At 43.0% G+C, this 24658-nt stretch overlaps 1 pseudogene; it reads left to right on the top strand.

Moving 5' to 3' along the window:
- The first annotated feature begins 11234 nt into the window (after positions 1 to 11234).
- Positions 11235 to 22760, top strand: LOC148505763 (uncharacterized; annotated as a pseudogene).
- The last annotated feature ends 1898 nt before the right edge of the window (positions 22761 to 24658 follow it).

Below are 24658 nucleotides of genomic sequence, written 5' to 3'. Positions count from 1 at the left end.
GGCTGGCGCCCGGCGGCAAATGACTCCATTGTCTCCGGGTGTTCCGCCACTGGGGATGGTTAGTGTTAGGCTGTGGGAGCAGAGGGCTAGGCACTAGGGGGATGGTTAGGGTTAGATTGCAATAACAGATAGCTAGGTACTAGAGGGATGGTTAGTATTAGGCTGAGGGAGCAGAGGGTTAAGCACTAGGGGGATGGCTAAGGTTAGGCTGCTAGAGGGTAGGGTTTGGATTTGGCACTAGGGAAAGGTTTAATGGTTAGTATTAGGGTTAGGGGTGTTAGTCACCACTGGATGACAGCAGGAAATCATCATCAGCTGACCGCCAGACACAGAAGACTGCCAAAGTTGGTGGAGGCCAGCTAGCAGGTAAACGATTGCTGCACCTCTGGGACTGTTTTGTCGAAACAGATGTTTTTTCCTTGTACAATCCAGGGCCTGATTCTGAGTCTCATGCGAAAGCGCACACAACAGCATCTGTTGGTGGTCGCTCATCTGCGAGTTTATGCAAATGGCCTACAAAATAATTTCCTTGTGTATATCCATGTATCCATCAATGTGCAAGGACTAAGACGCCCAATTTTAGGGCCCACGCATGCTGTAATACTGATTGGTGCATTTTATACGCCGCGATCAAAACTTGCTCCAGTCCCAATGGCAGGTGCAGTCTCTCCGTCTGACCACAGCCTCCTGTACCTGCAGCTGTGCGTCTGGGAAAGCAGCCACTTTGCCTGTGACCATTCAATATTATGCCTACTGAACAGTCCATTTTTGCGTGCACTACTAATCTATATCCCAGTCACCGCCCAGGAACCCCCATCACTGTTCCTCCAAATTTCTGATACCACCTGAATTGATTGCAACAGCACCTTTGTGCGTACACTCTGTATACTGTCTGTGCTCTAGGGGTTTTCAGAAATGTTAGCAAATAATCACTTGACTACATGAACATCGGTATTGTGTGTAGATAGCGTGTAGATTGCGTGCAGCTCGCAGACGTCTCTGATTCAGGCCCATAGTGTCCACTGGGCTGTAAGTTCCTATAATAAAGCTATTGGCATGTGACATTTGTTGATACTATACTTGCTAATTGTATCTTTACATATCATGGCCTGTGATTTGCCTTAATATTCACTGGCATCGTTCATTTTTGGCAGCAATTTTTTAATTAACACGACGCTGGAAATTGTCAGATTTTCCCCCAAACTTCAGAATCATAAACTTCTTTGCCTATCTCTACATTAATGTTATTATCAGGGCCACCAAGAGTTAATCTGAAGGACAGGAGGTGTAACCACACCCCTAAAATGGCGCAGTTATGCCCCCATTCAGGTACATAACTAGTCCTTTGTAGACCCCACAGCAACATATGTAAGGGCACCATGTACCACCCATTGGCAAATAAATAACCATAGAAGCATGGAATAGATGGGAAAGACAGATCCCCGCAGCTGAGGCCATATAGCAGTTCCACCTGCTGCAGCTATGGTAGTTACACCCTTGCCCCTACAGCATACATCTTCTCTAGAGGGTCCTGGTGTTAAGAATGGGTTTGGCCATTACCCCATGCTTGGCAATGCCCTTTATCTGGAACTGGAACCTGGGCGATCTCTTAGGGTAAAAAAGGTGCTACTGTACCATGCTAAGACCTGTAGTTCTACAGCAGAAAAATAGGGGAGATGCAGGTGCACACTATAAGCACTAAGAATTCTGATGATCAAAATATTTAGAATAAACTCCAACTATTAACATGGTTTTTGAAGTAAGGTTCTTAGTACATATTAGGCCAAAGATGTTTGCCCACCTACCACGTCACAGTAAACCTCTTAAGGTGGTTCTCTAACATCCCTAATACTGACACATTAAATACATTTATCTGGTACATACCTTAATAGAGCCCATTTCAATGAGTGTACTACAATGTAAAGGACCCATACCAATTAAAATCACTTGGGGCAGGTGGTAGGAGTGCCAGCCCAAGAGAAGGGGATCTCACCTTCAAATGTACCTTAAGTACACACATACAGAGAGGAAAAAGAAGGGGGGTGGGCTGCACATCCTAATCGTAAACATAATAAGAGGTGCTACCTTGTTGAGACCTGTAGTTCAGAAAAAAGGGAAAATGCAGGTGCATTCTATAAGCACTAAGAATTCTATTATCAAATTATTTATAATAAACTTCAACAATTAACATGATCTCTTAGGGTTCCTGGCACTGGTATATTACACAGCATGGCATATTGAGGCAATTATGAAACAAAGATATCACCAAAGCTGATTATTGTGCTGTGAGACACATGAGCCTGTGCTGCACAAAAGCAGTATGTCCACCTAATTAACCATACAACTCTGCCATTTTTGTAAAATTGATTAAATGACAGTACTTTTTATTACAGATATACGTTGTGTCAGAACTTTGACTATTTCAGTACATAAAGATAAACTACACTTGTGGTCATTGGAGGATCTATCCTGGTTGCTGGCGTTCATCACATGCAGTGTGCAGAGTTAAAGTGATCATCTGTTTCTTATGTGTCGTCAGGTTGTTGGATTCCTTGATTGCTTATTATTCCAAACCTGATAATATTTGGGTCACATGTTCTGAACTTCCTATGGATCACAGATCTCTAGTATGAAGCCTGTTACTAACTGTGTCTCAGTGTCTGTGCAACGTTACTTTCAGGTCTTCCTTGGACTCTTGCCAGATCCCCGCTGTGCCTGGTGTATGCTGTGGACCTTGCTACATTCCTGCTCGTGTTCCGGTTCAAGTTCTGATACAGGTTATCAGCTGCACTACAGAGCTCAGCATTGCCATAGTCTGTCCGTTGTTATCCAGCTCTATTACTGCTATTCCATTCTACCCTACACTATTTGGTTTACTTGTTATAATTGACTTATACGGACCAAGGGTTACTTCTTCTACAGTTGTCAACTGCACCGTTACAGTCTATCCTCATCGGAACCCCATCACACCGCAGGGCTCAACCCTGCTCCAGATCTTCATTGCGCTGCAGGGCTCAACCCTGCTCCGGACCTTCATCCTAGCACTGGGCTCAACCCTGCTCCGGACCTTCATCCTACCACAGGGCTCAACCCTACTCTGGACCTTCATTATGTCACAGGGTTCAACCCTGCTCCAGACCCTCATCACGTCTCAGGGCTCAACCCTGTTCCGGACCCTCATCACGTCTCAGGACTTAACCCTGTTCTGGATCTTCATTACGTCTCAGGGCTTAACTTCATTCCGGATCTTGTTACATCTCAGGGCTCAACCCTGTTCTGGACCTCCGTCACAATACAGGGCTCAACCCTGTTATTGACCTCCATTCTATCCTGAGGCCCTAGCCTCATGTCAGACTCCGGGTTTCACCCCACACCAGTTCAGTGTGTACTTCGAACTTTGTTTCTCACAGGGGCATACCCCTGCACCTGTTAGTGCATTTCATGAACTTTGTGTTATTGAGATTTAATGTGGAACTTTGCCATACAGTTTTTGTTATTGAATAAATTCTATTTACTTCTATTTTGTGCTAGTGATATTTCATGAAAAGGTCATTCCTAAAACCACCTCAGTTCATACTACCTAGTAAGCCTGACTCTTCCCAGGAGTCTCAAGTGTCTGTAGCGGTGATACGTTGACCCTCATGTTTTGGTTTTAGATCTGGATTAATCTTTGTGTTTTGGTTTTGGAACTGTTTATTTTCTTAAAAAAGTAAATTTGCTAAAAAGTTTTTAAAAAACAGTTAAAATCATGTAATTTTTACAATCCAAAACCCAAAATTTGGATTTAAAATCTGAATTCTGAACCACGGGAAGATCAGAACTGCGACTCGGATCATCTCAGGAGATCCGAACTGCGACTCGGATCATGATGATGCATGAAATTCAGGTGAATTCACACTTCTGCAGAGCCGAACCTCACATCTCTAGTACTTATATAAAAAATATTTTAAAAAATACCAAAGAATCTCTTAAAGATGTTAAAAGGTTATGAGTAAATGTCTTTCTGCAATTTAGAAGCCATGGTAAAACACATAGGGGTATATGTAATAGCCTACGAATTGCAGGTACCAACTAGTTTTTGGTGATTTGATTTAAAACAGCAATAATTTAAAAGGCAAAACCAACTTAGTTGTGCATTTTAAACGATTGCTGCTTTAAAACTAGAGATGTGCATGGACCCCAATGTTATGGTTTTGGCAAAAAAACCCACAAGTGTTTTGGTTTGGATTTGGTTTTGAATTTCTTTAAAATTGATAAAAAGTAAACAGCTAAAATCATGTAATTTGGACCTGTTTACATGCAATCCAAAAACCCAAGATTCATTTTTTAAATCCGAATTCCAAACTTAGAAAAGACACGAACACCAGAACTCAGTTGTCCTCAGAACCCCAAAAGTGTTCCGACCCAGGACTTAATTCAACTTGGAACACCTAAGTTCGGGTTTGTGTTCTGGTTTCAGGAAAACCGAACTGCATATCTTTGTTTAAAACTAGTGGTTGAATTGCTGAAAACTCGCGAGTGCCAATACTGTAACTTGCAGGCAATTACATTTATCCCATAATATGAAGCTAAACTGATAGCAATGTATTTTGTATAAATTGCAGGAAGGAAAATGCAATCCAGTAATGTAATGCAATTTGTAGGTGGAAACCCTCTTTAATAAGTTTTTTAATCTGCGTTCATTGATAGTAGACATACAGTACAATAGGGAACGGCGCAGCTTTGCTTTATGTCTTTTATCATTTCAATTTATGAAACACCGTAGTGTGTTGCAGAAGTAAAAGAAATGATCAATTAGAAAATCATTTCATAATGTCAAATATTTTCTTGAAATAATTTTTTTCTATAATGTTTTAAAGCGACAATGATGCATTCATTAAACACAACAGGAAATGCTCATTCATGTCAATGAAAAAAGTGTTCTAATAATTTTGTTTCAATGTTTAAAATTTTAATGGGAGTAAATTCTCAGAATAAAATGCATAAGGACCCATAAATGAAGAATACATTGTTAGAACTAGGTACGCATCACAAAATTGAAAATATAATATTAATAATAATAATAATAATAATAATAATAATAATAATAATAATAATAATAATATCATGATGATGATATATGGTCATTTATAGGAATATAAACTTACCCATTTTATTTATTATACAGTAAAGGTGAGTGAAACTTCTGTGATTCAGTTTGCTAAAATACAGTATTTATCAATTTTTCAAATATTCATTAAATTAGAATCATAAATCTATTATGCACAAATGAAATAGAATATTTTGCTGGTGCAAAAATTTTATCTTTTTTTATTAAATATTTTGTGTGTTGTATGTTTGTATACAATAATCTTTAGGAATTCCACTTAAATTTAATGCAGTTTCTGTAACTTCTCAGATTTGTGACACAACAAAGACGCACATTATTGTAAATTCCAAAACATAACAAATTATTTACTTATTTCTATTTAGATATTTATATTTTGTGTGGACAGGAAGTTGAATCACAAAACAAGAACCGGTCACAGCAGAAAGCTTACAATAGTATAGGCTGTGGCTCTTGAGCATACTGTAACTGTCCTTTATTAATTATAATAACTGAACCACCTTCTTCTTCCAGTTCTTGATAAGTCTTAAGAGCTTTAGTTATAAGGAGCTTTGTGGAGAAATGTATCAATTCTTATAAGAGTGGAGAACAGGATAAGTGGAGAAATTACCCATAGCAACCAATCATCTTCTAGATAGCATTTTACAGAATGTACTTGATAAATGCTACGTCAAAATGGATTGGTTCCTATCGGCAACTACTCCACTTCTCTTTAGATGGTTTGATACATTTCCCCATTAATGCCGCTCGGGCACTCTACTCTTATTAACTGCCAACTGGGAGTTGCGGAGTACCCTGGTTTCATTTTTTTAATCATCAAGCTCAATGATGGACACAGAACTAGAAATGATGCAATCTATGAGTGGCAGCAGCTGTGTAACCAAGGAGGCAGTGAAGATAACCAATGGAGGAACAGGGACAGCAACAGCAATGACAGTTGATAGCAATCGCATTTAAACTCAATACATATAGCAGCTCAACTGAGATAATATCCAGGAGATCTTCTAACCAACCAGGTGCAAATTAAGAGAGGATGGGGCCCATCTCTTGTTGGCGTATGTGTCAAGTAGATGCTAGTAATGCACAAAAGTGTACTGCTCGTGCACTTATTTCCAGGAACGTGGCTCCTGCTTTAATTTATTCAGGGATCTCTCTACTACACATATGCAGATCTCCTAAAAAATTGCTCCAGTGATCTCTGCTGTGCTGATGGACAGGTAAGTATGGTTTATAGGTGCAGACCCGACTCCGGTGTGTACGGCGCCGACTCGGGAATATCCCGAGTCAGCGCAGGCAAAATTCCGGGTCTGATCCGAATAGGAACTTTGTTCCAACTCCGGGTCAGACCCGGAATTTAGGTGGAAAAGGGGTATTATTTATCTGGGACTTCACTGTATCTGCCATTATAATCATTCTGGACTCTTAGTTATTTTTTTTATCAATCCAGGACTGTTCCTGCCATTTACTACCATTCTGAATGCTGTGTTATTAATTAGTTGAGTTAGTTTTCTGCATCGTGCATACCAGGACTCACAGTAATTACCTTTTGTCTACATTTTCAAGTGTACCTTTATTGATAAGTGTATCCTGCACCAGTTTACAGTCTCCCAGAATAAATGCCATTGTATGAATATTACTATTCTGTGGCTTATTGTGCAACTGCACCCAGGAGGTTCCTAAAATTTATGTAAGATGAAAATGTTGGAGGTAAAACACAGAGCTGTTCTAAATTGTTCCATCCTAACAACAGTTGTAATTTTCTAAACCAGGACTGGCCAACCTTAGGGATGGCCATCGTCCATCCATGATTCAAAATCATCAATGGTTTATGGCCACTGTTGAATACTTTTACCATGGTTCTTAGCCATCGATGCATGGATTGGAGCAGATGGTTATATTTTTTTTCTGGACTGGACGAAGCTTAGCCCTGCCCTCAGCCCCACCCTCTGCCCCACTAAGCCATCTTGATTGGCCTGTGGCCCGCCGGTCCCCCCAGCAATGGTGGCCATTGAGGGATGCAATGGTAATCACCGATGGATCCATTGATGGTAACCATCGATGGACACCCCACCAATGGCCATCCCTAGCCAACCTATTTCTCTGTAGCTGTTGTGAAACTACAAGTCCCAGCATGCTTTAGCAGCTGATAAATAGGTGGCTATGCTGAGACTTGTAGTTTCACAACAGCTGAAGAACCAGGCCAGTTCTAAACAGACAAAGGCCTCCTAAAGTCAAGGTCATAAAAGTAAATATATAATATAGTAAAATTGTTACATCCTTTAATAAACAGTATAAACTCACATATAAAATACTGTATAGCTAAAAACTACTGTACTTACTTGGAATAAGTGGTAGGATTGCTCAAATACATTTCCTGATCATAAGAATCCCTGCAGTCTGGAAGAACAGCAATTGTCTCAAATGTCAGGTAATTAATGTTGTTCTTGCTAAAAATCCAACTACGGAATCCACAAAATGGTGGTAAAATGCGTTTTGTCAATAAACACTACATAACATACATACTCTTCTCCCCCCCCACTATTTTTATATATTCATTTATTTACTCATTTAATTTTTATTATTCACATTAATTCTATATTACAAAATCCCCTTTATTCACTTATTACCGTAAGCTATAAACAGCTTGTTTCCCTATTATTCTATTATTCAAATTACCATCTGCTACATTATATACCTTAAATCTTATCTCTGTTCTTACTTCATTTTATTACCTCAATTTACTAACTGTTTCTCTGTAACGTTATTTATTATTTCCATTTCTTATCCCATTTTCATGCCATTCACTTGGCTTTTCCTGACCATATAAATTCAAACCATATTACTGTATGCTCCATAAGGAATATGTCGGCACTATATAAATAAATGTAAATAAATAAATTGAATATCTTATAGTCACACCACTACTGGTTGGAGCACCTCTATACACTTCACAAGGTAGGGAGGCACTCTCCATTCACCAGTCTGAAGTTGACAGTACAATGGTCGGGTGGATCGGACAGGTTTGAAAACCAAACTGAAGGATCCAGACCATTTTTCAGCCATTTCAGGATCTGAGCGATCATCGTTCAGTATAATACATTGTAAGATAATCATTTAAACTGGGCATTTAGAGCATGATTCAGTACTGATCGCAAGTGTGAATACAGACACACATCCAGAGTAGCGATTGTTTGCCATCGCGCATACATATAAGCCACCCTGTAGGTGCGCTGCGATCGCATTGCAATAATGGATGCACAGGGGAATCCTTTGCAAAGTGAGTGACAGGCTGCCAGTGTTTGGGGGTGCTGATGGGAGAGTGGTCATAAAAATGCAGGCGTGTCTGTCCAATTGGACGCCGTTTCATGGGCGTGCATAAATTAGCCACTGCGATTGCATACGCATCTTGAGTACTCACTGCGTGCAACGAGACTTGCAGTTTCTGCAGAAGGTCAGACCTGTTGTAAATGTTGCTTGACGGGCCGACATGGACAGACTGGGGCTGTAGTTCAGCCCTGGCAGTCCGCCCTGTGCACGTTCTTTAGGCGCGGGGGCTTGCCATGAGTCATGGGGGCCTGGCATGTCCCCCGTCTCTTCCCACCAATCACTGCCACCACCACTTCCCTTCCCGTGAGCACATAACATGGATCCGGTGGGGTAGAGGGAGGAAGCACTTCCACCCTCCTCGAGCTGGCCCTAAGGCCATCGGACCTTCTGGCATTTGCCAGAAGTGCCCGATGGCCAGTCTGGACCTTCGATGTGCATCAATGGTACTGAAGTATACGCAGAAGAGTGACATTGAACAGATATGAGAAGGTAGCAGTGGGCGTATTTATGCCGGCTGTGCTTTGGCAAGCATTAGCATATGTTTGCAGCTGTGATTGCAGTTGCAATTGCGATCAGTACTGAATCAGGCCATTAGCTGCTTTGCACAATTATCGTGCAATACAATATATGGCCAGCTTAACTCATGAGTGGCAGTTGGGGTTGTTTGTATTTTGAGACACAGCTGGGATACTGCATATTGTATATTCAGGGTGGCATTGTTTAAATTGTTTACCAGCACTAGGGAATGACTCATGACTCATATACTGTATATTATATATGTTACTGATGCAGTGCCACTCAATAATAATAAAAGCCTCCTTTCCTCTTTCAAAGCGATGGTAGCTGTATTACAGTTGTACATAATAACCATTTCTATAATTCCCTTTCTTCCTCTTCTTCTTAGTCCCTATTTTGCATAAGGATACAGATGCAGCAAAAGCTATTTAACACAACACTGAAAGGTACTAGTGAGATGGCTGTTACTAAAGAATTTAAAAGCTCTGCATTTTATTTCCCATTTAGTCAGTGAAGCATATGCTTTGTGTGCTGTTTGTGAAAGGAGACTTTTCCCCATCACTCATCTTCTTATTTGCTTCAGTAGATGTAATACGGTGCTGAATTGGGAGATATACTGTACCAATGTTATTATTCATATTCGCTGTCACTATCAAATCCCTCTTTGGTTGTTTTATTGTATTTGAATCTTTTATGTATTTTATATCTCTCACAGTTGTCTCTTTTTTTTCCTCTTTTTATTGTTTCGTGAACAACTGCACTTTCTCTCAAACTGTTCAGGGTATTTTATCTATGGAGGAAATATATAAATGTACACAGGGGCGTATTAAGAGAGGAGGGGGTCCCTGTGTAGTCTCCGTCCAGGGCCCCCTCCACTCTCTCCGGCGGACACCAACGAGCGTCACCACCACCGCCCGTATCAGTAGACTCTAGGCACTAGTCTGTATGCAGAGTCTACTGTCCATTTTCCTCAAAATTTCCCCACTGCGCATGCGCAAAACGCCAGGAAAATGGCCATTTTCCATGCGTTTTGTGCAGGGCTGTGGTACCCGATGCTAGACTTTGGCGAGGTAAGTATTAGAAAATATGGGTGCAGGGTGTACAGTGTGGGCCCTACCTGGACCCGTGTGCCCCGAACATCCTGCACCCGTTATAAATACATTCCGAAATGTACAGCAACCAATCAGACATTTGCTTTTGTTGTCTAAATTATACAAGATCCATTAAAGGCAAACACTGATTGGTTGATTGGTTAGCACTGGAAGGTATATTTACAAAACAGATGTTTAGCATTTTGCTACGGTTTTGCAACCTGTGGTTTTTTTGAACCCCAAATTGACGGGAAGCTACTGAGAAGCCAGATTTTAAAATACAATCGGATATTGTTTCGTCATCAATGTTTTCAACATTACGGTCCTGATTCAAAGGACGCAATCTGCATGCATTGCCAATTTTTATGTAGTTGAGTGATTATTTGCAACTGCGCATGCATTATACAGAGTGTATTCACAAAAATGGCATTGCGGTTGGGACAGACAGTATGGGAAATGGGGCCGCAAAGTAATGGACGTTTCTTGGTGGTGGCTGGTCGACGGCCTGAAATAAACACAAAAAAATGTCCGTCCCCTGGCCGTGTTATGGGAGTGTTGTGGGCAGGTCATGGAAAAGGGCTGCACAGCCAAATAGGCCATAGTCAGATGGAGAAACTGCAGTTGCCATATGGTTGGTGCACGTGTTGATGGTGCACCAATGGTGGCACACAATGAATTACCGGCAGTGTTACAGCGTGCAGAGATGCAGAAAGAGGACATAGCATCCACAGGCTTTGGCAAAACGAACAAACAATGTGATATCTCCCTACAGGAGCTGATGCTACTGAGTTGTCACTTGCATACACAGGGGGTGATTCAGCTTCGGAAGGAATTGCAAAGCTGCACGCAGGCAGATTTGCAGTACCGTCCTTGCTAATATGCAAATGCCTAAAGAGGCATAAATGGGGTGCGTGTGATTACGCAGGACCCATTCTGCACACTCATAGAATGGGTCCTGCGTACATGCATTCTCCTGATAATTGGGAATCTGCATTTAGCATTGCACTTGCGTTCACTGCTGAATCAGGCCCACTGTTATACTCCCACCTATACTACTCACACTAATGTATGCTCATAGCTACCATACTCCCAACTATACTATTCACACTAATGTATCCTCATAGCTACCCTACTCCCAACTATACTATTCACACTAATGTATCCTCATAGCTACCCTACTCCCAACTATACTATTCACAATAATGTATCCTCACAGCTACCCTACTCCAAACTATACTATTCACACTAATACACCCTCACACTTACCCTACTCCCTACTATACTACTTACATTAATACACCCTCACATCTACCCTACTCCCAACTATACTATTCACACTAATACACCCCCACACCTAGCCTACTCCCACCTGTACAACTACACCCTCACACCTATCCTTCTTTCAAATATACTATTAACACTAATACACCCCCACATCTACCCTACTCCCACCTATACTACTACACCCTCACACCTATCCTACTCCCAACTATACTACTCACACTAATGCATCCCCACACCTACCCTACTCCCACCTATACTACTACACCCCCAAACCTACCCTACTCCAACTATACTATTCACACTAATACACCCCCACACCTACCCTACTCCCACCTATACTACTACACCCTCACAACTACCCTACTCCCAACTACACTATTCACACTAATACACCCCCACACCTACCCTACTCCCACCTATACTACTCACACTAATATACCCCCACACCTACCCTACTCCCACCTATACTACTCACTCTAATACACCACCACACATACCCTACTCCCAACTATACTATTCACACTAATACACACCTACACCTACCCTACTCCCACCTATACTACTCACACTAATATACCCCCACACCTACCCTACTCCCACCTATACTACTCACTCTAATACACCACCACACATACCCTACTCCCAACTATACTATTCACACTAATACACCCCTACACCTACCCTACTCCCACCTATACTACTCACACTATTACAGCCTCACACCTACCCTACTCCCACCTATACTACTCACACTAATACACCACCACACCAACCCTACTCCTACCTATACTACTCACACTAATACACCACCACACCTACCCTACTCCCAACTATACTATTCACACTAATACACCCCTACACCTACACTACTCCCACCTATACTACTCACACTATTACAGCCTCACACCTACCCTACTCCCACCTATACTACTCACACTAATACACCCCCACACCTACCCTACTCCCACCTATACTACTCACACTAATACACCCTCACACCTACCCAACTCCCACCTATACTACTCACACTAATACACCCTCACACCTACCCTACTCCCACCTATAATTATCACACTAATACACCCTCACAGCTACCCTACTCCCACCTATACTACTCACACTAATACACCCTCTCACCTACCCTACTCCCACCTATACTACTCACACTATTACACCCTCTCACCCACCCTACTCCCACCTATACTACTCACACTAATACACCCTCACATCTACCCTACATCCACCTATACTACTCACACTAATACACTCTCACTCCTACCCTACTCCCACCTATACTATTCACACTAATACACCCTCACACCTACCCTACTCCCACCTATACTACTCACACTAATACACCCTCTCACCTACCCTACTCCCACCTATACTACTCACACTATTACACCCTCGCACCAATCCTACTCACGCCTATACTACTCACACTAATACCCTCACACCTACCCTACCCTACACACCTTCCCTATACTACTCACACTAATGTAGCCTCACACCTACCCTACTCCCACCTGGACTATTCACACTACTACACCCCCACACTTACTCTACTCCCACCTATACTACTCACACTATTAATGCTCCTTCTCACCTGCCCTACTTCTACCTATACTACTCAATCGCACTAATACACCCTCATACCTAGTCTACTCCATCTTATTCTATGCACACTGTGGCCCTGATTCAGAGCCGGATGCTCTGACAGAGCGCTCGCTCTGAATCAGCGCTGTCCCTCTTACTTTTTGGAGCGGCCTCCTGGCCGCTCGCATAGCTGTGGGTGACCAAGCCCTGGAGTGCTTTTGGGTCTATCAGAGCCAAAAGCACTCCCACTGACATCACTAGTGATGTCAGTGGGGCCGGCCCCAGATGGTAGGCGTTCCCGATTGACAGCACGCCCCCGGCATGCCCACCAAAGGGGGCGTGCTGTCAATCACCATCGACAGCATGCCCCCTTTGGCGCGAGACCCATAACGACGGCTTGGCCATAGTTATTCGGGTCTCGCGCATGCGCACGACGGAGCCGCCTCCGTCGTGCGCATGCACACTTGGGCAACATCGACCCGCTTGTGAGCACTCAGCGCTCGCGAGCGGGGCTGAATCAGGCCCTGTGTCCTCAAATCTACCCTACCCCTTACCCACACTAATGTACCCTTATACCAACTCTACTCCATCCTATTCTACACACACTAATGTATCCTCACAAATGTCCCAGTCTCCACTCCGAGCCACACAAACTCTTTTGTTATTGGCTCTGCCCTCTTCCTGTTAGAATGTAAGCTTGCTCATGAGCAGGGCCCTCCCTTCATGTCTGCATATATTTAATTTACCTCGTAATGTATATCGCTGCTTTATGCATGTCCTGTTTTTACCACATTTCATCTAGGCCGAGCACGATAGTGTTTTACATTTAAAATAATAATAATAAGAAGAAGAATCTGCATTTTACCGAATAAACCATAAAAAACCCCTAATTCCATATATTAATAAAGCAAGATAACATTCCTCCTAAGCATAGTATGCATTCAATTCTCAACCGGTCACATCTGCAGTATCCGCTTAATATTAGAGATGAGCTGGTTCAGATCTCAGAGATATAAGGGACCACGCGGTGGACGCCATTTCACTCCGGCTGTGGAGACTGAACAGGGAGGGTGGGTAGTGTAGGGCTGTGAGAGGTGCTGGTGCTGTGCTGTCTGCTGTGTCCTGGGCTGGAACACTGCTGATCCATCTGGTGCTGTCACTGCTGTGCTGTCTGCTGTGTCCATCTGGGCTGGTGCTGATCCATCTGGGCTGGTGCTGTGCTGTATGGTGCGTCCATCTGGGCCCAAGTTCTGGACCCCCCCCCAAAAAATTGTCTTTTTCTTTTTTTTCTGTGTGTGTGTGTGTTAGGCTAAGCCGCACAAGATACAGCAACGCAACCTAGTGCTGCCTGACTCCAGTCATCATCAATCTATGCTCTGGGCCCAAGTTGTAAACCCGAAAAGAAAATAGAACAAATTGTGTATTTTTTTTTGCTCTAATTTTGTTCTGTGTGTGTGTGCGTGTTAGGCTTAGCCACACAAGATACAGCCAGCAACGCAAGTTGCAACCTAGTGCTGCCCGACTCCAGTCATCATCAATCGGTGCTCTGGGCCAAAGTTGTGGACCCGAAAAAAAAAATAAAACAAATAGTGTCTTTTTTTGGTCAATTTTTTATGTGTGTATGTGCGTGTTAGGCTTAGCCGCACAAGATACAGCTGCAACGTAGTGCTGCACAAACTCCAGTCGTCATCAATCTGTGCTCTGGGCCCAAGTTGTGGACCCGAAAAAAAATAAAACAAATAGTGTATTTTTTTGTAAAAATGTTTTCTCTGTGTGTGCGTGTTAGGCTTAGCCGCACAAGATACAGCAGCAACGCAAGTTGCAACCTAGTGCTGCCAGACTCCAGTCATCATCAATCTGTGCTCTGGGCCCAAGTTCTGGACCAGAAAAAAAATAAAACAAATAGTGTATTTTTTTTTGCTCTAATTTTGTTGAGTGTGTGTGCTTGTTAGGCTTAGCCACACAAGATACAGCCAGCAACGCATGTTGCAATCTAGTGCTGCCCGACTCCAGTCGTCATCAATCTGTGCTCTGGGCCCAAGTTCTGGACCAGAAAAAAAGAAAAAAAAAATATATTGTCTTTTGTATATTTTTTTTCTGTGTGCGCACGACTGCACGTGTGTGAATTTTTTAACCGAACCTTGGTTACACTATTGGTGCTCGTGGCACTGCTTCAAGACCGCAGAAAATATGGAGGGCTGTCACATGATAGGAGAGCAAGACCAAGAACCACATGTAGCTGCCGCCAGCATTTAACATGATAATGCAAGTCCGTCAACTTCCTTGTCCTCTATGAAGGCCCATGCCCCAGGGCTTAAGTCATGAAATGGTTATGGTAAAGCTACTTTTACTGTATTTAAGAAAAAAAAATCGAAAGGCAAGTTGCCTTTAGATAAACAAAAAATTTACAATATGCCATTCACTACATGAAGTGGCAAGGAAAGGATAAGGCCTTGGCCTTTATTTATATTGACTGCTGGTTCTGATAGCCCTTCTGCTTGTAGTAGTAGTGGTGGTGGTACCAGTAAAAAATTGAAAGTTGTTAAGAAGAGTAATGCTGCATACACACGTAACGATGTAAATAACAAATGATTTTTGTTTATCAATTTTTGTTCTTTTTTTCACTTGAAAAAGTGACTGAAAATCGTTTTACAAAATCATTGGTTACTTTAAATAATAAACGATTTTCTGAATGATGAACGAAAAATGTTGCAACTTCTAATGAAAATCGTCAAATTGGCCAGTCTAACCTGGACGATGAAGGAAAACTACAAACTACAAATGGGAGCGTGCATAAACAATTTTCGTTTAATCGTTCAACAAAAATAAAGTGAACGATTTATTAAGCGATTTAGCGATAATGATGTTGTTATAGTTAAATCGTCCAAAAAATCGATACGTGTGTACACACCTTAGGACAGCTCCGGTAAAACCAACTGTGTGCCCTGAGAAATTTAAATCACAAATCACTGAGGAGAGTGCAAGTGTGTCCGCGGTTGCCATGTGTGAGCCAGACCTAAATACTAGTGTACTGGAGTATCCTCCAAGTTCCAACATTTGTGTGCTCTCTGTAAATGTGGGGAAGGGCAGTACAAATCTTGCAGACATAGTCAGTGAGGATGCTTCTGTGGAATTGCACATGGAGGAGGAAGATATTTTGGTAGTTGAAGGCGCTAAGGATGATGAGGATGTTGATGATGAAGATGTTGGTGATGAGGATGTTGATGATGAAGATGTTGGTGATGAGGATGTTGATGCCGAAGATGTTCTTTGTGTAAGTAAAGGAACAGCTGTTGCCCATTTATTGAAAAAACCCAAAGCACATTGTGGTCATGCCGGGGCAAAAGACAAAAAAATCCACTTCTAATGTGTGGAATTATTTCCACCCCAATCCGGACAACAGTTGTCAAGCCATATGTAACCATTGCCAAGCAAGAGTGAGTAGAGGGAGGGACCTAAACCAAATAGGAACCTCCTGCTTGTTATATCACTTGGAGCGCATTCATCAAATATCAAAGTGTATGTCGCCAAGTTCCAAAACTCAAATGTAACAAGTCCAGCGTCACCTACCTGCTCCCTCTCTGTGGGATCCAAGTGCCTTTGATCTCCAACACCAACACCTGCATCATCAACATCCTCATTCGTCATTGGGAGTAGACCTGCTGCATCCAATATTGTTATTCGAAGCATGATTGACTCCTCTCCTATCCGTGATTCCTTAGAAGGATCCTTGATGACTACGCCTGTTGCTGTGAGTGGATCTTCATCCCAGAAGGGGACCAGGAGGAAGACTACTTGTGGTTTATCCTCCAAAACACAATTAACTGTCAAACAATCGTTTTCAAGGGCAAACAAGTATGACAGCAATCACCCAGTTGCACAGCGGATTACTGATGCCATAACAGCTTTGCTGGTAATAGATGTGCATCCAGTATCTGCCATTCCTGCAGTGGGTTTTCAACAGTTAATTGAGGTCATGTGTCCTCTCTACCAGATCCCATCTAGATTCCACTTTGCTAGAACAGCAATTCCAAGTCTGTACAAAGACATTAAAAAATACCTTACTAATGTCCTCAGAAATGTCATTGTACCCACTGACTACTTGACCACTGATATTTGGACAAGTGGGACAGGGCAAACTAAAGATTACATGACTGAGACAGCTCACTGTGTAGGTGTATTGCCTACAACAGCAACAGCAGCAGCAACATCTTGCAAAAGACAGCTGATACAGAGGCAGGCTACTCTTTGTTTAACTAGTTTCACTAAGAGGCATACTGCTGAGAGGCTCTTAGAAAAACTCAGGGAAATCATGGCTAAATGGCTTACCCCAATTGGACTCTCCTCGGGATTTGTGATTTTGGACAATGCCACCAATATTGTGAGAGCATTACATGTGGGAGAATTCCAACATGTCCTATGTTTTGCTCCCACAATTAATTTGGTGGTGCAACAGTTTTTTAAAAATGACAGGGGACATTTTAGACATTCGGCAGCCGCTTGTCAAAGATTGCATGACCAGCAGGTACTGTTAAATTTGCCCTGCCATCAGCTGATGCAAGAGGTAGTAACTCGGTGGAATTCTACCCTCTATATGCTTCAGCAGATGGAGGAACAGCAAAAGGCCATCCAGGGCTATACAACGGCCTATGACATAGGCCATGGAGGGGGAATGCACCTTACTCAAGTGCAGTGGAGAATAATTTCTGTGTTTTGCAAGGTTCTCAAACCTTTTGAACTTGCCACACGTGAAGTTAGTTCAGACACTGCCAGCTTGAGTCAGGTTATTCCCCTCATCAGACTTTTGCAAAAACAGCTAGAGAAACTGAAGGAGGAACTGAAACGGAGTGAATGCGCAAGGTATGTCGGACTGGTGGATCAAGCCCTGGATTCACTTCACCAGGATCCAAGAGTCGTCAATCTATAGAAATCTGAAAAATATATTTTGGTGACCATTCTGGATCCTAGGTTAAAGTCCTACCTTGTGAGTTTTTTTCCAACAGACCGAAATCTAAAACTATGCAAAGAACTGTTGGTAAAAAAATTGTCAGCCGCAGCCGCATGTGAAACGCCATCATCTCTTCCTTCAGTTTCTGTAGCTGCCAGGAAAAAACTCAATTTTCCTGCTGGTCATGCAGACCGTTCACCAAAAAATTACATTTGGTCGGGCCTGAGATAACTGCCTACTAGTGACATGTCTTCTATAAAGACTATGGCCCTGATTCAGAGCCGGTCGCTATTTGCGCTCGCTCGTCCAGAAAATAGGGGTGGCTATTCAAATGAACCGTTCGCTGTTTGCGGTCTGTTCACGCCTCTAGATCTGAACGAGCGAACAAAACTTGCGGTCGTTTTTTGGGAAACTACGCCCCCTGGCCGCTCGCATCCTACGTCATGTCCGCTATTTATTAGATTAATCGAGTACATCGAACAGGGTATGAACTGCTCGCTATTCTTGTGGTTGGTTTTTGCTACCACAATTTTGCGAGCAGTTCTGGCTAAAAAAAACCCAGTGACGTGGTCAATGACGCTGCTGTTTTAAATATGCACACCCATAAAACGCCCGTTTTGACCTTTAAGCACGCCTGCGTTCTGATTTCCACTCCCCGTTTTCAAGCACCTAACCCTGTTACCACCCATATACGCCTCATCCTGTCACTCAAATTAGCAGGCATTCGCTATTTTGCAAGCACATTTATTTCGGCCGCACTGACTGGTTCGCGCATGCATATAACGATCCGTATGCATGCGCAGTTTGGCAAACATCGCTCGGAGCGAACGAGCTGCCGCTTACGAGTGGCTCTGAATGAGGGCCTATGTGTGATACTGTCTCCATTCACAGAATGGTGGAGGATTATTTCAGAGACAACTTCCTAATAGTCATGTCAGACAGTCCCTTTCAGTACTGGCAGGAAAAAAGGCAATATGGAGTCCCAACACAAACTGGCTTTGCATTACTTAAGTTGCTCACCCACCAGTGTGTTCTCCGAAAGAAGTTTCAGTGCAGCTGGCAACCTTGTCAGTGATCGGCATAGGAGGTTACTTCCTCAAAATGTGGAAAAGATTATGGGCCTGATTCAGACCCACTCGCAAGCGGCTGTCCGCTCGCAAGTGGGTCGATGTTGTGCACTGCACACGCGCATGATGGCGGGAGCTCCGTCGTGCGCATGCGCCAGACGCGACGAGTGAAGGAAAGTCCTTCGCTCGTTGTGTCTGATCAAAGGGAGCGTGCTGTCGATGTTGATTGACAGCACGCCCCCTTTGGTGGGCGTGCCGGGGGCGTGCCTCCCTGACGGGGGCGTTCCCAAGGGAACGCCTACCATCAGAAGCCGGCCCACTGACATCACTAGTGATGTCAGTGGGAGTGATTTTGGCTCTTATAGAGCCAAAATCACTCCGGGCCTTGCAGTTGAAAACCTCAACCGCAGGCTCCGGCTCACAGTTTCGATGGTCGCGATGGTCATGACCATCGCGGCAATCAAACTGCATGCTCGTATAGGCTGTGGGTGGTGACCCACAGCTATACGAGCATCCAGGAGGACGCTCCATAATTATGGAGGGCGGCCCTCATTCAGAGCGTGCGCTCTGCTCAGAGCGTACGGCTCTGAATGAGGGCCTATGTTCATTAAAATTAATTACAAATTTCATGAGGAAGATCTCTACCAACAATTACATAAAAAAATTACAGAGGCACATATGGTGGATTCCAGCGGGGACAAATTAATATTGTGTGAAGAAGAGGATGTACACACTAATGGGGATGACGAGGACAATGACAACTTGTAATGTAAAGCCAGTTTGTGTATGGGATCATTTTAATTTCTATGTCCAATGCATATTGGCAGCTTGTTTTATGGGGGTACAAACAAACCAATCATTTCAGCCATAATTGGCAGTCCTTGTCACTGAAATGATTGGTTTGGTAAACTGTGAATGTCCTGTTTTGTATACAACATAAGGGTGGGTGGGAGGGCCCAAGGAATATTCCATCTTGCACCTTTCTCCATTCCATTATGTGCTGTTTGGGGCATTGCTGCCTGACATTTTAAATTAATGTTATGGTTGGTTTAGGAACCAATGATTTGTTTTTTAATTAATTTATTATCAATTTTACAGCCAGGGGCTGCACCAATGAATTATTTTTATGAATTATTCAGCCAGGGGCTCCACCAATGAACTGTATTTTAATTAATTTATTATCAATTTTACAGCCAGGGGCAGCACCAATTAATTATTTTTATTAATTATTCAGCCAGGGGCTGCACCCAATAAATAGTTTTTTACTTTTTAAATAAAATTGTTATTAATTATTCAGCCCAGGACTGCACCAATGAATTGTTTTTTAATTAATTTATTATCAATTTTACAGCCAGGGGCTGCACCAACTATCAACTATCAATTCTTCAATCCTCAAGGGTATCCCAACCATCATCTTTGCACAGTCCTCAACTCTATTAATAATTATATCAATCAGTTTTGTGTCAGCAAGCTGGATGCAACCTTTTGGCCTTTTAACTAGATGAAAAAAATCAATATTGTGAGCTGTGAGGTGGTCAATATTGATTTCAAACGAGTGGAAATGAATGTTATTGAGGTTATTAATACTGTAGGAACAAAAAAGGCCCACTTTATGTGATTTTAACTGTTATTTTTATTTTTTAAGAAAAAATTCAGATCCAAAACTAAAACACGAAAACAAAACACGGAGGTGAGGTTTTGGCAAAACCAATCCAGATCCAAAACCAGGGGAGATCCAGATCCAAAACCAAAACCAAAACACAGGGGTCAGCGCACATCCCTACTTAATATATGTACAATCATTTGCTGTCTCCAGCATATACTTGCCTGTCCCCATTCCACCGCTTCAAATATAAAGGGCCTCAAGCCTAAAATATGCATAGATCTATATACTGTATGGACGCCTGTAAAGCTAAATATGCAACACATATAACCCCAAAGAGCTCTTACTGTACCTAGCATTTAACTAAGAGAACTATGTATGGCTATTTCAATTACAACATATTTGCTGCACAAGCAGCTATGAAGACTGGCACCACAGATAATTTTCACGCTTGAAGGATTAAACAGAGATCATGATTACTAGCACAACCCTAATAAAATGTGACATTCAGTCCCCAAAGTCATCAGTAAAGAAAAAGGTATCAGTGGTGAGGTTGTGATCACAAGTCTTTGGTACGTGAAGCGTGATGAATGTAAGCAGAAGACAGCAGTCTCTTACAGTTTATATGGACACACAAATAAATAAAAAAAATCAAACTGACCTCTATGCAAATCTTCCATTACCAGATACTTGTGCCTCTGGGGCTGGTTGTGAGTCACACGCTATTCACGCAGTTAGCCAATGTTAGTACCATGTATGCATCTGTGTTGCACTGAGCAGGCTGTCACAGTGCGCCAGACACTATAGGGTGCTTACCGAGTCCGGCAACACTGGACTGTCAGGCAGCGGGTGGGGAGTCCCTGTCGCCCGCTGATGATGCACCCAGATCCCTCCAACAGCTGTGACAGGGGTATAGAATTTAAAGGGGCAGGTGCGCCAAACGTGAAGTTACGTTTGGCGCGGGATTTGATCTCCTCTCTATAAGAGGGAGTCTCTGGCAGCACACAGGTGCCAGAGTGTAGGCTCCATTACCTTAATCCAGCATTCCCATGCATATCCTCTTATCTGTTCCTGACCTTGCCTTTGTTCGTGACTCCAATTTATCTTACCCCAATTACTGCATTTGACATCTGGTTTTGACCTCGGCTATCCCCTGTGACCCGCATATGTCTGCTCCCTGGTACCGTCTTGTCTGTTTGTTTCTGATCCAGCCTGTCAACTATGCTGAAAGTCTTCTCTGTTCCATCCAAGAGTTCGCCAGCACCTGTATAGGGAAACCTACCCTGAGGGCCGTGACCTGTGATTCGGGTGCACCATATGGCACATTAGACTCTGCGCCTCAGGAATAGGTCACGCCAATTCCCCAAATACAGATTGCATCCACTATCTACCCGAGAATTGTGACAGAATACTCTGGCCCAAAACATGGATGCTGCTGGTAATTTGTCACCATGCGACCTGCTTGAGAACCTCCTCACCAGAGTCGAGAAGCAAGAACAAGACCAGGCTGCAATGAGTTGGTGTCACTCAGACACCTCCAGTACAACCAGTTCCATCTTCTATGGTGACTGTAAAAGCTGCAGGTACTTCTGTGCCATTACAGATTCTGAATCTGGCAAAGTACGATGGGGATCCCAAAGGCTGTATTCCAGAACCAGTGCTCAATTCAGTTTGAAGTCCAGGTGGCAAACTTCTCTTCCGACAGGACAAAAGTGGCTTACATGATCTCACTACTGTCCAGTCAGGCATTGGCTTGGTCCTTTCCATTATGGGAAAGGAAAGATTCTCTGGTCAACAACAGTGCCGAGTTCCTGACAGCTTTCCGGTAGGTCTTTGATGAGCCTGGACGAGTATCCTCCGCAGGGTCGGCTATCTTGCAGCTGAAGGAAACCAAGCTGCAGGATATTATGCTGTGCAATTCCAAACCCTTGCTGCAGACTTAGGGTGCAACAATGAATCCTTGGTTGCCGCATTTATACAGGGACTGCCAGATCAAATTAAAGATGTCCTTGCATCCAGGGAGTTGCCAACTTCCTTGGACGACTTGATCTCCTTGCGTATCTGGCTAGAGCTTTGCCACATAGAGAGAGCACAAGAAAAGGAACTATCTCGTTGCTTTACCTTTAAGCTCGCTCCATGTTTCATGGCACCAGTTGAGCCTCCAGAGGAACCCATGCAGATTGGTAAGTATTGCCTTCCTGCTGCAGAAAGGAAAATGTGATTCAAAATAAACTTTGTTTGTACTATGGTGAACCAGGTCATCTTCTCTCTGGTTGCTCAAAGCGACCGGGAAACGAGAAGGTCTAACTGATCGAGGGGTTGTCAGATTAGGTGCATTTCAACACACCACAAAAGAAATGCTGCTTCCATCAATGTAACTTTGGTCATGGGAATTTCCTCTGAAGACCTCAAGGCCTTTTTAGACTCGGGAGCCAATGGCAATTTCATCACAGCTATGAAGGTTCAAGAGTCAAGAATTTCATGTGTGCTACTGCAAACCCCTCTTTGTGTCATTGGTGCGGCTAGGAATAAACTTCCTACAGTTACCATTCATTCACAGATGACAGAGATCACCATGCAAATAGGTGATCTTCATCGAAAGTTGATAACATTCAACATTCTCCCATCAGCCAAGAATCCGGTCTTTCTGGGGCTTCCTTCATTTCACAAGCATGCTCCTGTTCTAGACTGTAAAGAAGCTCAAATCCTGTTGTGGGGTTCCCAATACCGTGGGTCATGTTTAACATCTGTTAAACCACCCCACCTTGCCTTTCGAAGTTCAGTCGTCTCTCCAAAAGACCAATTCCCAGTTCCATACCAGTCCTTTAGACATGTATTCAGTAAAACAGCAGCAGGGATGCTTCCTGCTCATCAGGAGTGGGATTGTGCTATAGACCTATTAGCTGGGAAGGTTCCGCCCTGTGGAAGAATTCTTCCACTTTTGCTTCCCGAGTCCCAGGCAGTAACGGAATACATTAAAGAATAACTGGAGCGTGTGTTTATCAGGGAGTCTAAATCACCTGCCAGAGCTGGTCTTTTCTTCATTAAAAAAAAGGATGAAGGTTTGAGACCATGCATCAATTACTGGGGCTTGAATGTGATTACCATTAAGTACCGGTATCCCCTATTGCTGATTTCTGAACTCTTTCACCGAATAAAAGGGACAAAGATTTTCACCAAGCTATATCTTTGTGGGGCCTACAACCTAATCAGAATCCGGTCTGGGGAAGAGTCGAAGATGGCCTTTAATACCCGTGACAGCCACTATGAGTACTAAGTCATGCCTTTTGGATTAAGCAATGCCTCACCTGTTTTTCAAAAGTACATGAATCATATCTTCCGGGATCTGTTACATAAGTACGTAGTGGTATATCTGGACAATATCCTGATATTTTCGGAGGATATAGTAAGTCATCGCCAACATGTGTGTGAGGTGCTGTCATGACTGCAGGCTAATCAGCTTTTTTGCAAGCTTGAGAAATTCTCCTTCAAGCAAAATGAACTAACATTTCTGGGGTACATCATTTCAGGTTTCTGATTAGAATGAACCCAAAGAAGCTTGCCGCCATTGTAACTGACCCCTTACAGTCGGGCTGAAAGCTATACAACACTTTCTGTTTTTTTGCAATTTCTAAAGCCAGTTCATCAGGAATTATTTGGCCATCGCAGCTCCCATCAGTGCTCTTACCAAAAGGGTCAAGACACTCATGTATGGACACCTGAGGCAGCTTTTGCCCATTTGAAGCAGTGCTTCCTTTCAGCACCCATTCTGAGGCAACCAAATTGCAATCTACCTTTTTTCTTGGAGTTGGACGCCTCCACGGTTGGTGTGGGGGCAGTGCTGTCACAGAGGGATAACGAAAACAAGTGGTATTCCTGTGGGTTCCTCTCCCAAAAGTTCTCTGTGCCAGAGATGAACTATGCTGTCGGGGATAAGGAACTACTGGCCATCTAATTAGCTCTTCAGGAATGGCAATACTTGTTGGAGGGAGCTAAATTTCCAGTGACAGTATATACCGATCATTAGAATTTGACGTATCTCAAGATGGCCACTGTTTAAATTACCGTCAGTCTAGATGGTCGTTATTTTTTGATCGGTTTAATCTGGTGATTACCTAC

This window comes from Taudactylus pleione, unplaced genomic scaffold (genome assembly GCF_031769625.1).
Source record: "Taudactylus pleione unplaced genomic scaffold, aTauple2 ptg000437l, whole genome shotgun sequence".
In the NCBI taxonomy this organism is placed as follows: Eukaryota; Metazoa; Chordata; class Amphibia; order Anura; family Myobatrachidae; genus Taudactylus; species Taudactylus pleione.
The sequence above is the reverse complement of the archived record's forward strand: the minus strand, read 5'-3'. Positions and strand labels throughout refer to the sequence as shown.